The 17,804-nt window shown below is 39.0% G+C and overlaps 1 protein-coding gene across 2 annotated transcripts in view; it reads right to left on the bottom strand.

Moving 5' to 3' along the window:
* The window catches only part of LOC119775623 (vitamin D3 receptor A), a 96,123-nt gene extending 78,742 nt beyond the window's left edge, over positions 1-17,381 (bottom strand). The window contains exons 1-2 of one of the 2 annotated variants that reach the window (XM_038273673.1): positions 17,253-17,381; positions 15,887-16,037 (exon numbers count right to left, since the gene is read on the bottom strand). The gene's annotated coding sequence lies outside the window, so the exon portion shown is untranslated. Of the gene's footprint in view, positions 1-15,886; positions 16,038-17,085; positions 17,202-17,252 lie in introns of those variants that run through there. The other variant, XM_038273674.1, reaches the window with a different exon arrangement.
* Between the last annotated feature and the right edge of the window lie 423 nt (positions 17,382-17,804).

The following is a 17,804-nucleotide window of genomic DNA, read 5'->3' as shown; positions in this document are numbered from 1 at the left end:
ATATATATATATATATATATATATATATATATATATATATATATATATATATATATATATATATATATAAATACATACATACATATATATACACACATACATATACACACACGCAGCTTTGTTTTCATGACATATGGGGACATTTCATTGACTTGCATTCATTTTATATGGCCTAACCCAGACCCTTACCCTTAACGCCTAACTATTACCAAGATGTGCCTAATCCTAACCTAAACTGAATTCACACCTTAGTCCTAAACCTAACCCCAAATCAAATAACAGAAGTTTACCATATAGGGACCAGTTGAATGTCCCCATATGTACCTGTAAGTCCTCGCATATAGGATATTTTACAAAATACCTTCCTCACAATGTACGTAAAACAAGACCACACACACACACACATACATATATATATGTGGATTAGTGGGCTGCCACTGTGCAGCGCCAGGGGAGCAATCAGGGGGTAAGGGTCTTGCTCAGAGACCCAGAGGTAATGTGTGGGGATCGAACTTGAAACTTTCTCAGAGCACATGGGCACTAAATAAATATTGCTACTTCCTACTACTTTAATGCACTGTGTGCTAGTATTTGGTAAAGAAAGAAAAAAGTAAAAGCCATAACAACACTATATTTAAAAAAATCCCACACAATAAACATGTGATATACCCAACATCATGCGAACATCATCTGATGAGTATCCCTTTACATTTATCTGTCTCCTGATGATACAAAGACAAGAAAATGAGAAGAGAGACAGATAGATGCTCTCGGTTTGTGTAATCACAGAGGCCAAACAAAAATAGCGCTAAGCTTTGGACAGCGCAGCAGATCACCAGATCCAAGGCAAGCCACAGGGAAAGAGGCAGGAGACATGTCTCTACATACTCAAAGGTTTACAGGCTCTGACAGCTCCACATCATCTAATATATCCTGCAAATTTATACGCAAAAAGAGGCCAAACCCAAAGGAGGCGGGTAATTAAATGTTATGCTTTGCTCTGGTTGGCTGGTTATAACATGCAAGGTTCTGTAGGTCAGAACCAGCAGAGAAATATGTGATTTATGGTTATGTTTTAATTAGAATAAAGATAGGAAAAAAATGACAGCAAAGAAGGAAATGTATTAGGAACACAGCATTGCACTTCTGTCATACCCAAACGCATGACTAATTGTTCCACAAACAGGATGACATGGGTGGAGCTTTCTATGGGGGCTTGTTAAGCTACAACCAATCTCTATCAGCGGGCTTGTGTCTTCCTTTTCTGCACTTCAGCAGCGCAGAAAATACCAGGAAAAATGAAATTAAGGAATGAAGGCTGGAAAAAAAAAAAAGAGAAGGTTGAGGGGAGCGGTAAGCTGTTCACACACAGCCCCTTACACTGGGCCTCCACAGACAGACACTGAAAGAGCAAGCAAGAAGGCAGACAGAAGCTGAGTCTTTGAGAGCGTTTTAAGTGCCCTTCTCAAACCAGGGCAAGTCTGTACAACAGCCAAAACAGGGGAACAACTTCTCTTTGAAGAATGCTGAAAATCCCTATACTTTATTTATTACCCTCATTTTAGTTTTAAAGTTTTCACAGGACAAACTTGATTTTTTTCTAATCTGTTCCTAAATTAAAACCTTGTTAGATGAAAAAGAATGACTCTTTACCGACAAAGAGAATAGTGGTGCAAAATACGTCAAAATATGCTTATAAATTTACAGTAATGAACATTTTTCAAATATTACAATTTTAATGCATGCTCGGTATTAGAGATTATTGAAGCAAATATCTTTTGTTACAAACTCTGTAAGTCAACAACGTCATCTAAGCTGCTTGGAAACTTTTTAACTAATATTTTTGGATAATTTCACCAACCTTTCTATTTTTAAAGTGTCTTGTAAACTGGCATTGCACAAATAAACCATTTTTTTATTTTTTATTTGGCCATATGTCCAATTCATGGCGTTGCTTTTAACTCTTATTCTGTTTTATGTCAAGTTTATACAGAAAGTTGCTCTGTACATGTGACAGTGTAATGTAAAAAAAAAAGCTGGAAAAAAGTTTGTAAACTGAAAGAACATTAAAAACAGGTTAGTTTGACTTTTTTCTGCACACAATCTGGGCCAATAAAGCCAATGCTGATATTCTTCTGTTTTTTTTTGTTTTTTATCATGATTAGGGCAGAACAATTTTGCCAGAAAATAAATAATCATTTTACTCCAAAGTTTCACTGTTTTTATAACCTAAAAGGCTTGCTTGTCCAGAGTCCACTGTGGAAAACCTTTACTCTTACTAAAGCATGGAAAGGAGCTTACTTCTACTCATATATATGAATCTGTGCACTAGCTGCAGCTCTCTCACCCCTTCTGCACTGGAAAAAGATGTAGAAATAAGTCAAAATTTCTTGAATTAAGTGTATTTACTCTTAATTTAAGTAGGTAAATGAGACAGTTTGCCAATGGAATGAGTATTTTTACTCTTAAATTAATATAATTAGACAATATGCACTTGAAATAACACAATGCAGTTGTTTTTTTCCTTACTTTATGTGTAAATCGTCTTGTTCAATTGGCAAGATGTCTCATTACCTCCTTTGCATTTGCATTGCACTTATTTTAAGAAAAAATGACCTATCTAGATTTCGTTTTTTTTCCAGTGTGTATGGCAGTGGTTCCCAAGCGTTTTGACTTGTGTGCCCCTTTGGGCATGTTGCCTTACCCCTCTCAGTCAAACGTATTGAGGACTGGCCAAAAGTGAAATATACAATAACTAATTATAAAATACAAAGTATTATATTTCATATTTTTTATTTGAGCATATATATGAGAAATATATATATTTTGGGCAATATGTTATTCTTTCCAACTCTAATGAAAAAAAAAAAAACATAATAAGTTGCCCGGAAGTTAGTAAGGAATCAATATACATAAAAAATAAAATGATACTATGAATCTGCCTTCATAAAACCGCAGCTCCTCAGAGTAACTCCCTTATAATCACATTTAAACTTGAGGAACTGGGAATAAAATATATAGTCACACTCACTCCATCTGTTTTACTTTCATTTTAACATTCATGACACCTGAGCTACTTTGATGAGCTCAGATGTGAGGAAACAGTTGATCCCGGGCTGTTCTCTACATCCAGTCTGTTCCTCTGCTTGGTTTTTAGTGGGACAAAGCTGAAGGTGAACTCAAACAGATACGAAAAATTCCTTTTTTGTTGTAAAAAGCTTGTTTTAATTTCTAGTTTGGTCCTCAAAAAGTAGAACATATCCCAGATAATATCTTGCCAGCAACTCTTTGCCCTTCAAAAGGCTCATGCTGAAAAATGGAAAGCTATTTTCCCAATTCTGGATTTTGTGTTAGAAACATTTTAGATATCCTTACAAACAAATTTCTGAACTTCAGAAGATTTTAGCCAAAAACTTTTAAACTGATGCAAACAGATGGTAAATTTCTACTATTTTTACTAACTTTTTTATAAATGATGCTAATGTTTTAGATATTTTATATTTTAAAACAGCCTACAGTAGTTTTGGTGAATGATAAGTCTCATATTTATATAAAATACATTAATATTTGAAAAAGAGAAACAGCATTTCAATCAGTTTTTAAAGGGAGTCACTGGTTAAAGTGGTGAGCTCCATGTTTGGCTCCATGAGCCAACTGGTTTGAATGCAAGTAACACATCAAACTGAACTTCAGCGGATGGTCACGAGAACTTTGGTGGCGCCGGTGGGAGTGTTTATCTTCCAAAACAACAATGGCGCATCTGCAAGATATCACAGTCACAGAGATGGACCTAGAGTTGCTAGACATGGAAGAGAAACAGATCCTGTTCATGGAGTTGGCAAAAAGACATAGTTATCCATTGTAGTTGTTCCTCGGGTTTCTAAAAATGGCGCACACCGGCACCGAATTGAAAAGGATGGCCACACAGACAACCGGAAAGGCATACCAAGGACCAATCACAGCTGCTTTTTGTCTGCGCTCTTCCACTTGAGGTCTGCGTGGGTTTGCGACTGTCTGACTGGTAGTCAGGATTTTTTTGTGGTGCGCAACGAAGGATGCAAAAGCTCTGCCTGGGCGGTGTGGTAGCATACAGAGACAGGTTTGACGGTTGCAGAGGCTATGCGTCAAGAGCATAATTTGGCCTTAAACCGAACAGTCAAAGAGCTGCCGCTATGAGTCACTTGAAGGCCAATTCGGCGTTATTCACCAAACCTGAGAAGCATCAACTGTGGATTTAAACTGATTCCAATTTCACATCAAGGGCTAAAATGATCAGAATAGAAATTATTATTAAGCGGTCATTAATTGATTATATGAGAATCGGGGCTCGTGTCACGCTTTGTTAGGATGAAGCAGTAGCTGTAGAAAAAAGTTTGCTTTGACTTTAAAAACAGACAAAATCATCATGCTGACAATTTCATCCTAATTTTGAGTTAGCTTTAATAAGCAGCTGGAGTTTCTGTTTATTCCCCAGAGAAAACAATGAATACCTAGAATTTGAAAACTTCCAAGCAGCCATAACAGATCCAAACCTGACAAGTTTATGGCAGACAGAGTTTAAAAGGACAAACAGTAAAAACATTGGCTGGGAAACCTTAAGGCTTCGCGGTCTCTGCTGAAGTTCAGCCCCCAGTTCACACAGCTTGTCATTTAAGATATTCTGACGTTCAAAGAGCATTATTGATAATTTAAAAAAAACAAAATAGAACTTCAACATACGTGCGAGATGCATCTTTATTTTACCAAAGGCGTTGTAGCTCCACCCCTTTCTGTAAACCAAATCTCCAGTGTTAACCATCGCGGTTCTTGTTGTTCTGGAGCCCGGACCATAATGATACGGGAATCCGTCTGGAGCTGTGGCTATACTAAACTGTGCAACTAGCTAGGGTTTATTGCTTTATGAAATAAAATATTTCATTAAAATATATACAATGCTTTGAATCAGCTTTATTGCCATCAAGCACTTTATTAAGCTGTACAACAGAGAAAACAAGCCGTTGCAAGTTTTGGTTTATTGAATCCAACTTATGCTGCGAGAAAACGTTTGAGTACAGCCGGGGATCACTAGAGGCGCCCAGCATACTGTAAAATTCTTTCAATTTTTATTACTACTGGCATATTTAGCACGATTTAGACCAGCCACATAGAGAAAAGAAAGGACAATCTACAACAACACACAGGGGTGTAAGTCACACCCTTCATGGCAATTCGATTCTGTATCGATTTCCTGACCCAACGATTCGATTATATTCGATACTCAAGAATACACCACGATACGATTCTATTCGATTAATTGGTTCATATTTTTATTTTATTTTTTAACCTTACAGGCTAGACAATGTTTAAAATTTGAAATAAATCAATGAAAGCTGTAATATCGCTATGCATTGTTTTTTTGAGAAACAACAGCAAATGATAGAAGTAGAAAAGTTGTACTCCTATTCCTATTAAAACCTCATTCACTAAATAAAATAATACCCCTGCGTTATAGATTCTGAAAGGCTTTGCATCAGAAAATACTGCACAAAATCAATGCAATGAGTGCAATGCAATACCTCTGCTCCAGATGTCCCCGCCCCCTCCGCAGACGCTTCGCTGCACCTCTCCCAAATTGTAGCTGACCGCAGACAGTGCCGCAGACAGGAGGCTGGCTTGTTTTGTTTTTATGACCGAAATTGCTGAAAACAACTCATGAAGTTTGACCACCTAGAAGAGCGAGGTGCGCCAGAACACTGGGAACCTTTTTCCACCTGGATCTCCGCTCTTTTTGGCCCTCATGTCCCTCTGTCCTCGGACTAAACTCGCCCCCACTTCCTCCCTGCCTCGGCCGTATCTAGACCCACAGTGTGTAGCACAGACAACGCTTCAATATTGAGCATAAATCAAAAATGTCTGTGTCGAGCTCACTGCAACAAACTGCTGTAAGAGTATAACCAGGAAGCGAGGTAGGAGCGCAAAATAGCTTTAGCGCCACCGCAGCACGGGAGGGAGAATTACGTCCAGGAGCAAATTAATAAAAATAGACCGGAGGAAAAAAAAAACATTTGCGGACGTGTCGATGCATCGGATCGTCGGCTGTTGGATCGATGCATCGATACAAAACGATTATTATTTACACCCCTAATAACACACCATAAAACTGCTCTAGACGCACTCCTTTCTATTTGACCTTTAAGCAATTTTAGAGCAAAGCTCTGATTTATCCAATTGATTCTAAATGAAGAAATTAATCACTGACCCACAGATACAGCTTTTCCAAGCTATTCTACCCACTGTTTCCCCAGGATGACTTAACTTTAGAATTTTGGTCTTTGTCTTTAGGATGAGTAGCATCTCGTTAAAGCTGGTGAAAATATGTATAGGGAAAGCTGCTGTGAAACTTTAAACACATTCCAACTGGAAAACGCCTGGCTGATGAGGGGCCTAATGTTTATCGCTGCAGTATTAACCTACCAGGTCAGACAAAGGCAGACTATGGAAAACAATCCATCATCATGTGGCCTTTTCAGACCCTGACGGAGGACACCCAAAGAAAAGCTTAGGAATGTTTTTTTAAGAATCAAGGAAGGAAAAGGTCGGAAACTGCTTCAAAAAGTTTCCATAACCCTTACCTGAGACACGTCAAAAAGTTGTGAAGACGTGGATCAGACTATAACAATTTTTTTTCACAGAGAAGGTTATCAAAAAACAAGACTTTTTAATATTACCTACTTTGTGCCTTTTCCCCTGAGACATGTGCAAAACCAATATGGTTGCAAAAGCTGTATTTTAAACCACATTCACAAAAAAAATGCCAAAAACTTTATATCTCTAAAGATATAAACGGTAACGTTTTGTCTCGGTGAGTTCTCGGTTACCCAAACAGCCAAATAGCAGATGCCATTTTGTCTGCCAAGAACTGAGCGTCTAACCCTGGCACAGCTACGCTACGCTTACCCCGACCACAACTTTTGGCAGGAACCTTGTGATCTATGCCAACATTTACCACCACAATTCATTCAGATGTAGAACTTGGAGAGCTAGTTTCTCTGTGAGAATTACACATGTTTCAATCGGTGACCTTAAACGGTGAGGTGAGCCGCTATTGACATTTATCTCATCAAGCCCCTTAGGGGATTCAAGCAGATCTAATCACATCAGCCACAAGACCAAAGCTTCTACTACACTTCTGCTGGAGCTACACAATTACTTCTCATAAGGAACCCATTAGCTCCTGTTTAGCACATACACATTAAGGAGCGAGGAGGAGATTGGGATTTATGGGAAAAGAGGAATTGTGAAAAAAGCCCCAAAAAAAAACATGTAACATACCACACAGCAGAGTCTTTTCTCGCTCTTGTTTCCGAGTGGCTCTTCCTCGCAGCGATTCATTTTGGCTAGCTCTTGAAAGCTTCAATATTCTGCTACTGAAAGCACCTGGTGTCTGTTACATCTTTCTCTCAAGGCAAAGAAAAAATAAATATAAAAACACTGCACAGGGAGGGATGTGTTATGTTTGAAACGGGCAGGGAAAGTGTTGGATATGGGCAGCAAACCAGGAGCGAAAATAGGGAGAAATGTGGAACATTTGAGTTGTTTTAGTGACAGGGGAGAAATTAGGATGATGCAGAGTAAAAACTAGGGGTGGACATCTATATATATCTATATATAGTGCAATATAATCATATAAAATGTCAATGGTATGATATTTCCTATATTTAAATATACTTTACAGTTTGGGAGTATAACATTTGTCACTGACAGATGTTCTGGGTTTTATGTGTGTTGTTATGTCAAGCAACTATTTCTAAAATGTTATATTGGAGGAGTTTTATTGGCCATATTATGCGGCCCTTTTACAAATAAACTGACTTAAAAGCACAAAACACCACAAGCATACAGCAAAGGTTCAGTTGTGGGTTAAAGAAATGTTCCTTCTGCTGTTTTGCATGGATATTGGGTCCATTACCACAAAACAACATCATTTCAAACCTTTGCAAATACAATACATGACCTATAGCACATCTACAGAATACAAATGTAATTTTGTTTTCAAGTCCTTTTGTGCAAGAAAATTGTTATTTTTAGGGTTTTGCTTTTTTGGAGAGTAACATGCGTACATTAAACTGCTATGAGGTGCTAAATGACCCGCATCGTTTCCATTTCTAAAGCATTTCTTTCTTTTGCAAGTGGAAATATTTTCAAACAGTCACATTTGTCTCTTCAGAGAGTAATGAGGAGGAGACTTCTTTCAACCAGCTGTGCAGCAACAGGTGGTGGAGGGGCAGCACTGCCTTACTGTATGCGAGTCACCTGGACAGTTTCTCTGCATCACCTTAGATGTACTATAAACTGTAGGAACAGTGTAAAAATAGTTTGAATCTGCAGCTTTTTATAACTATAATGTGGGGCAGAGAGTTTTAACTTGAACTGCTATTGCTTCCCGATCCGTTGACTGGTTAAGACAAGTAGTAGAAGTGGGTCGAATTTTTCATCAACCGCATTTAAATTTTTCACCATGTCATTTAGAGTGAGAAATGTTCTTGAACGTAATATCTGTCAAAAAAAAAGTCTGAAGAGGAACCACAAACAAGCAGCAACAGCAGCGAGGTTTCTTGCTTCTGGTTGGCTTGAGCTGCCCTGAACATGCCAAAGCCTGGGGGGAAGTGGGACTATGGAGTGGGGGGGTTGGGTCTGGGGTGAAAATGCACTGCGGTGCAGAAAAGTGTCCTCTGGGGTTATAACAAGTCAAATTGAATTGGTTAATGTAAAGCTTAGCACATTTTACTGATTTTATTGTCTCTATTTGTTCTAAGAGTAGATAAAATCCACAAAGGGAAAACTAAGCTAATTCTGCAGTCTTGAAAAAAGCCACTGTTAGGAACGGTAGAGAAAGGATAAGGGTGGGCATTAATACTGCTCTCTAAGGTAAATGAGGATGTATTTATACCTGCCACCATTGGTCCACTTAAAAGGGGCCAATTTGTTTCCCTCCTTGGTCTCTTGGCCGACTTAGCCAGCCACCGTAGTGGTAAACGTGGAATCATAGGCCGTTGCTCAATTCATAAGAACGCGACTACAGACTCATGTCCTCACCAAGTATGTTCCTGAGAAGAACACAGCAAAGTGTGGACTCTGGGAGAACAGTAGCACGCAGCATAAATACGAGTCAATTGGAACCGAAGCATATTCGTGACTTCACCACACGCTCGGCTCGTCTGGAGCTGCATTTCAACTCTCGTTATTAATAGACTCTAGATAATAATAAATTCTGACTTTTTTTTTCATTTAGTGGGGGAATAATAATTAACACAGTTGGATAAACATAAATCAAAATAACATTTTGCACATGGGCCATATAGTGACGCTTTAAAGTATAATGTTCTCGCCTCAAATGATCTTAAAACGTTCTTTTATTGAACAACGGCAACAGAAAAGAGAACTTTTAACTTAATACTCTGAGCTCTCCATTAAAAGCTGCTGCTGCCGCAGTGCATGCTGGGTGAGCTGTTGATCTCAAGAACGGACAAGTCTGCTCTGATGCATGCTGGGTAAATAGGGAGAGGTGAGAACAACATCAGGGGAGTTTGTCCATTCTTGGCCTGCTGTTCTTGCTAATTGGAACAGCACTAGGGCTGAGGCTGATGGGGTTTCAAGAGCACATGAGAACGCACAAATACACATATTCAGAAACGGCAATAATCATAACTGTTTTGCTGTCTGTTGCTTAGCAACACTTCCATGAGGATGCAGTTAAAAAAAAATAAGCAGACTAAGGACTTCTCTGGTGTGAATGCACCTTAAAATGCATCCAAAATTCAAGAGGCTACATGGGTATAACCAGAGGCATAAAGCAATGCTCTGATAGTTTACCCATCTGAAATGGTCAGAAACCTTTACGCCACATTCTTCATAAACATCACTGAATTCCATTAAGTATGGAGACATTTTTTTCATTGCAAAGCTCTCTTTAAGGTGAGGTAGGAGATCTCATTTTTTACCATGTGACAAAGATCTCCCCACAGCCGCTTAGCAAGCAGTGAAATAGAAAGTCTGGAAGTGAAACTCAAATAAATGGCCCCCGCTACAGTAAGAAATCAATTAATAACCCCAACCATTCACAAAGACGTCAAATAATGGTCGTCTGCTTGTCCCTCCCCCCTGTGCGCGTACCCTGACACATGAACGAATCGACCCCCCAAAGCTCTTGCAGGACGCCATGGCTGTAGGCTAGCCTGTGTTATGCTATGTTCACACCTAAAGCAGCAAGAGCAGCAAAAACATGCATGCTGCTTCATTTTTGCTGCATGTACAAGTTTAGTTCTTATGCGCGGCTAAAGCATCTTTGCTGCCCTGGCTACGTGGTGGCAAAAGTGGGTCCAATGCGCGTTGGGCGGAGCTACCCTATCCTTTCTTTGCCTGTAACAATGACAGCTAGCATTTGCTGTGATCAGTGGGTAAAAAGTAGTTTGAATCTATTTTGAAGTGAGAAAGTCCACCTGAAAACATCATCAGTGCAGTCAGTTCATCCAGATTACAATTCTGCCTTCAAATATTGTTTCTGTCGGAGCCGCTCAAACCCCCGTACAGTGGTGGTCTGTCACTAGGAATCCCATTCAACAGCAGCCTCTTGCCTGGTCGCCTCCTCGTGGGTGCCGAGGCAGCTGGAAGGCATACATGTACATAATTTAAACTGCAGGCACCAGGATAATAAAAGCGAACATGTTATGCCGGCAGATTTCGTCATTTTAAGTTAATTTAGGGGTTAATAAACTGTTTTAGAGGAGTGATCATAGCGCTCTGCATCATTAGCGCTGCTCCTGCTGCTCGAGACGCGCTACAGACAGCGTGCACCTTTATGTGTTTTGAAGGCGTGGTTTCAAGGGGTAGTCTGAAGGGAGAGGCATGGTTGTGTATGTTAAAAAATATAGCTTGCTGGAACCATTTTTCCAAGATCTCCTACAGCACCTTTAAGGTCCCTCTACTGCTTTTCATTCAGGCTGAGCAGTAACAGTTGCGACTGCAACAACTCTATTTCATTTCATTGCATTCTAGAACAGGTTTATTTTTCTCTCTCTTTAAAAATAATTTGCGTACTAATGGACATTGTGCAAAATGTTCATAATTTATTTTCTGAAAAAATTAATGCATTTAAATCCTTTCTGTTTTATCACTCGTCTATGTTCGATCTGTCTCTAAAATGGGATCCTACTCTACTTCTGGCAGCTTCTGGGATACATAAATTCATTTTTTGTAGTTTTATGTTTGCAGTTCAGTTTACCTTTATTGTATATTGTGTATTAACCAAAGAAAGACACAACTAAAATGCAGATAAACACGGTGTAATCTTATTTCTGTCGGACGGCGCTGAAAATGTCAGATGATGACATAAGACAGCGGTTTAATAGAGAGAATGTAAACACATCCAATCGTCTTAGTAAAGTAATTAAATGTAGTTTAGCATTCTTTGGCAATTTAAGGTTAGAAATAACTTGTTTTGGAACCATAATAAAAAAATTTATGGCAACCTGGATGAATATCTGCTTGCACATGCACAAATAAGCTGATGGTGCTGATTGTGCCTACGGATCAGGTAGCGAGAATCCAATCTACACTCAGGCACTGAAAAATCTACCACACTACAAAATAAGAACTCATAGCCTGTATCATACAGGCATTCATTGCCACCAACAGTTTACAACACAAATAAAAAAACAATTAGGCCATCTTGAACAATCTGAATCTGCTATTATTTTATAGTGTGCCCAACAAATCAAGGCCAAAAACCTCTAATAACAGCTTTGTCCAAAAGAGATTTTTATGGTTTCCGATATAATCAAGTTTAGGTATGAGGCTAAAACAGTGTCAATGAATCATAGTGCTGGTCTGATGTTTTTAATGACAACAAAGTACAGCAGTACAAGGCTTTCACATTGTGATCTAGTTAGATCACAATGTGAAAGAACATTGTGAAATCAAGCAAACATACCAGTTTAGCAATAAAAGCATGATTTGTACAAACAACATTATCTTTGTAAAGCCATGGTTACACTGGCATTAAAAGGTAGGAAGACCATTTAAGACCTTACAAGTCTGACTAAATCCTAAAAAAAAAAGAAAAAAAAGACCATAGACTGATATTAATTGCTGCACATATGCGTTCAAAATAGTGCAGCATGACACCAGGAAAATGGGAAACTGTGATGTTACTGTTTATCAATCTCTCATACATAATTTTTAAAAAGTGCAAGAACATTCAACCGGACACATTTGGCATTGACCAGTCTACCAATACTGTATCCAACCAGTCCTTTGTGATGACAATACTGCAGATACTGCGACGACAATTGTATTTCATTGTATTGTGCAGGTCTAGTCCAGAACATAATCTAATTTAGAACAAATCTAATCCAGAACATATTATATACAGCCTGATCAAAGAGTGGGTGAATATTTGATTGCTGGTCAAAACAAAGACTTGCCTTTTAACATAGAATTACATGTCTTCTGCAGTTATAGCAGGGTTTATACAGGAGGGAGGAACTCTAATTTAATGCTTTTTAATGCTCTTTTAATAAATGATTTTAATGCCATCAATAAGTAACCATATACACACACATATATATATATATATATATATATATATACACAGGTCGTAGCCACGTCCCGAATTTCTCGCTCCAGCCACATATGTTATAATTTGATTTTTTTTTCATTCGTTTAATGGATTTGAATGCCAATTAAGGCCTTAATTTAAAAAAAAATAATAATTTAATGACTTTTAATGATTTTTAATGACCCGCAGAAACCCTGTATTGGACTTCAGCTTTATTCTGTCGTAAGACGTCGTATCACAAAAGCAAAGGACCACTTGGGAGCAGTATTTGGTGGGCTATATAGTATTTCAGATATGATGCAATAGATCTTTGCTTACTGTAACGCACTAAGCAAACTTTGTTTACTTCGAATGTCCTTCATACTAATGGGTGTTACAGTTCTTTAGAACAAAAATTGTATTTGTGTTGATGGGATAATTGAATATATATAATTAAGGAAAAAAATGAGTTTATCATAATCAGATTATTTTGTAATAACACAATGCTAATTCATTCACTTGGTTCCAATTTTGTGTAAAATCTTATTTAAGGAATATTTGGTTATCTGATTATTAATCAATTAATTGAAAAATAAGAATCAAAAGTTAAATCTATTAAATCCAACCTGATTTGCATCCTGTAATAAACAAAACAAGAAGTCTGGTGGCTAAATGCTAAACATAGAAGGGGTTAGGGACGAATGTGCCAAGCAGCAAACACTAAATAAGTTCAACAATTCCCCTCAGCAAGCCACACCAAACATGTGAAGTGCTGCAGCTTTCTTTACTTCTTCAGTTTCTTGGGAAATTTCAAACCAAACAGCTAATTAACTGTTTCAGGGAAGAAAATACCCCTAAAATGCATCCATGGGCTTTCTTTATGTTTAGGTTTAGAGTACAGGTGGAAATGCATAAAGCAAATATTGCAGCAGGTTAACAGTCATTAATGATATATTATAAGATAATAAAAACTTATATTTTGTTTTTTCATTTGCCCTAAAAAGTATAAAAGTGATGAAAAGATGTAGTGCAAAACTAATTATTCGCTCAAAATCTGTTACTTTGTAAATTGCTCCAAAACTAGGAAAATACTATAAATATGAAAAAGTGCATTAGTGTTGCCACACATTAATCAGTTAATGTAACGCTGCTAATTACCCGTTACAATTAAACAATCCCTTACAGCCTCCATCGTGTCGGAGGCAGTGAAATACAGAGGAAACCCTGAGTCAGAGAAGCCAAGCGTTTTCTTTAAACTTCTTTAAAACATCAGTTATGGAAATAAAATACACAAACATCACTTAGCAAGAGGCTCTGACTGCATCACAACGTGATCCTAACTTCAAAGGACAACAACAGATTTTATGTGAAAAAAACAACAACTCTGTAACTAAGTACAGAAAAACGTCACACAGAATCTTAGGGAGGGATTCAGAGATCTGCAGCTTAGATTGGAGAGTGTTTTTACAAAACAAGGTATGGACGACATACCGCCAGTGTGTCAAAACTATCGGTTCTTCAATAAACATGAAAAATATTATCTGTGCACACCGCATATCTGCCCTGTATGGGGGAGTGGAAAAAAACAAATAATTAAATAAAAAAAGTGGAATAAATGTCAGGGGTTTTTTTTGGTGATCTAATCAAAACAGGCTAAAATCAAACATACATGAAGAGGTATAATGGAAAGGTGAAGCATGCTGTTACATCTACATGATCATCTTTTGAAAGTTAAAAACTGCTGAAAAATAAAAATTCCCACTTTTTTTAATTTTATTTGAGTTTTGAGTTTTTACTGAGACAGTAGGCTGACAGGAAAGGGGGTATGAGAGAGGGGGAGGGACATGCGGCAAAGGACCACAGGCCGGATTTGAACCCGGGTCGGCCGTGTCGAGGACTAAATGGCAGATTATACTTCTGCAACCGCACACATCAAATGTCGCCTGGGTCTGGTCACGAACCGGTTTTGCTGTTGTGCTTCTGCACTGTCGGTCTGGAATTTCTAGGGAAGCACAGCAGTTTCCCGCAAAAGCACAAGGGGTAGCCTACTCAAGAACTCGAGAGAACTTCGGCGGCGGGTGTGTTTATCTTCCAAAAGAACAATGGAGCATCTACAATATGTCACGGAGATGGATCTAGAGTTGCTAGACATCGAAGAGGAACAGGTTCTGTTTACGGAGTTGGCAAAAAGACCGATTAACCTTTCGTCGTTGTTGTCCATTGTAGTTGCTCCTCGGTTTTTTAAAATGGAGCGCCCCAGCACCGAATCGAGAAAGAAGACCACACAGACACCCGGAAAGGCATACCAAGGACCAGCTGCCTTTAGTCTGCGCACTTCCACTTGAGTTCTGTGGGGGTTTCTGACCGTCCGACACGTAGTCAGGATTTTTTTTAGGTGCACGACGACGGTTGCAGAACATCTGCGCGGGGGGGTGGGGGGGGGGGGGGGGGGGGGGGGGGGGGGCGTAGTTGTGCACATAGACAGATTTGAGGGTTGCAGAGATTATGCATCAAAAGCATAAATTGGCCTTAAGGTCCCCGTACATGAGTCATGCGCAATAACTACTGCGTCATCTAAAAAAAATCCCACTCTACAGGCAGAATGAGTTTGAGCCATTTGTCAAGTTGTCCAACAATTTACCTACAAACCATCATTTTTCTTTCACTTCACAAACTTTTTCTAATTTATGTTGGCCCATCGAATAAAATCCTAATAAAACATATTTGAGTTAATAGTTGGACAGGACAGAGTATTAGAAAAAGATCAGAGATATTCATACTTGGACAAGGTACTATAACGGTTTGTAATCATGTCTACTACACCCTTATAACTACTTTTGTCTATTTATTTTTATGCAGATTCCCATATTTTTGAGATTGCAAATCCTCCAGGAAGAAAAAAAGGATGCATGTATAGAACACCACCTTTAATTCATAGCACCATATTCAAAAACATGTCAGTCAAAAGAAATCTGATAACCTTGATTCTTCATTTTTTTTTTATCCAACTGCGTATTTGGATTTAAGGAGATTTGCACACCGGCCCCTGCTGCGGGTAAGCAGACATATGCATGTGGAATGTGGAGAGATGCATCTGCCTAAAACAAAAAAATAAAAACACCACACACACAGAGAACAACGAGGGGACAAGGCGAGCTTTGAAGCTGAAACGCTAGAAGGATCTGTAATGTAGGACACCACGAGGTCTCAATGTAAACACAAACCCAAGTGCTGCAGAAATACAACTAGTTCAACACACAGCATGAAGGGAGAGACAGTGATGATAAAAGGAGGGAGGGGATTCTTTCCTACCTGTTGTGGCATATCAACCTTCACTATGTGGTGTTGCAAATGGGGTCCCCAATCTGGAAGCCAGGTCGCCAAATTTCCCAAAACAACGAGGCTGAAGGAAAGCTATTTCCTCACACTTAGAAAACGTTTCCTTTGGTTTCTCCAGACAAATCTGTCAAAAGAAAGATGAATTAGAAAGAGTTGTCTTGTGGTCAGAAAGGGTGGAGGATGGGGATGCTGATGGTCCCCTTAGTTCTTGCAGGGATACACCAAACCTTTAAACATGACTATAAAAATCTGACCACACTATAAAAACCACCTAGAAATAAGCAAAAATGTCTTAAACTAAGTGTATTTACGCCTAATTTGAGCAGGTAAATAAGATAATTTGCCAATGGAATTAGTATTTTTACACTTGTAATAAGATAATTAGATAATGTGTATTTGAAATAAGGCAATGCACATTTTTTTTCTTATTTTAAATGTAAATTGTCTTGTTTCACTGGCAAAGTGTCTCACTTATCTCCTCAATTCAAGAAAAAGTGCACTTATTGCAAGAAAAAATGACTAATTTAGATTTCTATTTTTTGCAGTCCACCCTTGATTAGATTACTAACCGCAAAAACAGCACAGGATCAATCGGAGAATGAGGCTTTGGAGCTTTAAGGGTCATGTGGGACCCTCACTGACCCATTCAACCCAAACCTCCAGGCGGGTGCTGGAATTGTTCGCTGTTCAATCGCCCACTGCGCAATTTTGCATAAAAAACCAAAACGAGAGTGAAACCATAAACAGCGCTGTGATACAAACGCATGAGTGGGAGAGAAAAAAACAAGCTTGTTTAGCTACACAGACGTGTCCATTTGTGAGAGGAATTTAGTCCGGCTGCGAGAGGACTTGTCCATGTGCCAGGACGCACGGCCATATTTATCTGCAACATTTTAAAAGCAGTTTTTATCCCTCTCCACTCGGAGCCCAGGCGAACATAACAGAGCGGTAACGGGTCGGAAATAAGCTAGCAGCTAAAAGAAAGAAATAACTGAATTATGCTACCAGCAGCGGTATGTGGAAATGATCCCACGCTGCGAGTAAATGTTGTGTTACAGCTGCGGAGCGGCGACAAAAAAAGGCCAGGCTGACCGGGGAGAAGCGCGCGTGACATCGTTTTATCACTGAATACTGCACGCGACCGGGAGAGCAATAACAACAGCTAACGTTACCGTCGGCTGCACACTTTGCTGGCCTCAACAGCGGTCCCTGCGCTTCTAGGCACTTCTCCGCTGCGCGGAACGAGATGGTGCATTAACTACAGTGCCACGACAGCGGTACGACGCCTACCTTTTCAACTCAGCAGAACCCAGCTGAAAGAAACTGCAAAACAACTTACGTTAGTTCCAACGAAGAACGACGCTAGCTTACACTCCGACAGGCGATTTTTTTTTTATCTGTATGTCCACAGATGGACAGCACTTCTACATTGTCCCGCCCACACCGTTTCCCAGTCAGGCATATCTATACATATATATATGATCCCCCTCCCTATCCAATCACAGCAGCCCACTCTGGAATGGTTCGCCCTCCTATTGGTGGAGGGGCATGTCAATCAGATGCTGTGGTCACAGCCCTTCCCCACCATATAGGGGTGTGTCGTGACGTATAGCGTAGCCTGATAGACAATATACATTAACAATGTATACACAGACTTTTTTTCTCTCAGGAAATGCATCAAGCTTTATATGTAACACTTGTACTTTAAAATTATTAACAAGATCTTATAGATGAGCCTAATGCTTGCCAAGAAGAATTATTTAATTAACATTTAAGACATGTTTTGTGCTGCCCTGTTTCTTTATCCACCTGTGCCAGATTTGGCCAGCAAAAGCCTAAAACATCAAGAAATAACTATAAGATGTTGGATTAAAACACACGCCTGTTTTCA

The sequence above is a fragment of the Cyprinodon tularosa genome, unplaced genomic scaffold, assembly GCF_016077235.1.
Source record: "Cyprinodon tularosa strain WSP-4 unplaced genomic scaffold, ASM1607723v1 ctg882, whole genome shotgun sequence".
Lineage (NCBI taxonomy): Eukaryota > Metazoa > Chordata > Actinopteri > Cyprinodontiformes > Cyprinodontidae > Cyprinodon > Cyprinodon tularosa.
The sequence above is the reverse complement of the archived record's forward strand: the minus strand, read 5'-3'. Positions and strand labels throughout refer to the sequence as shown.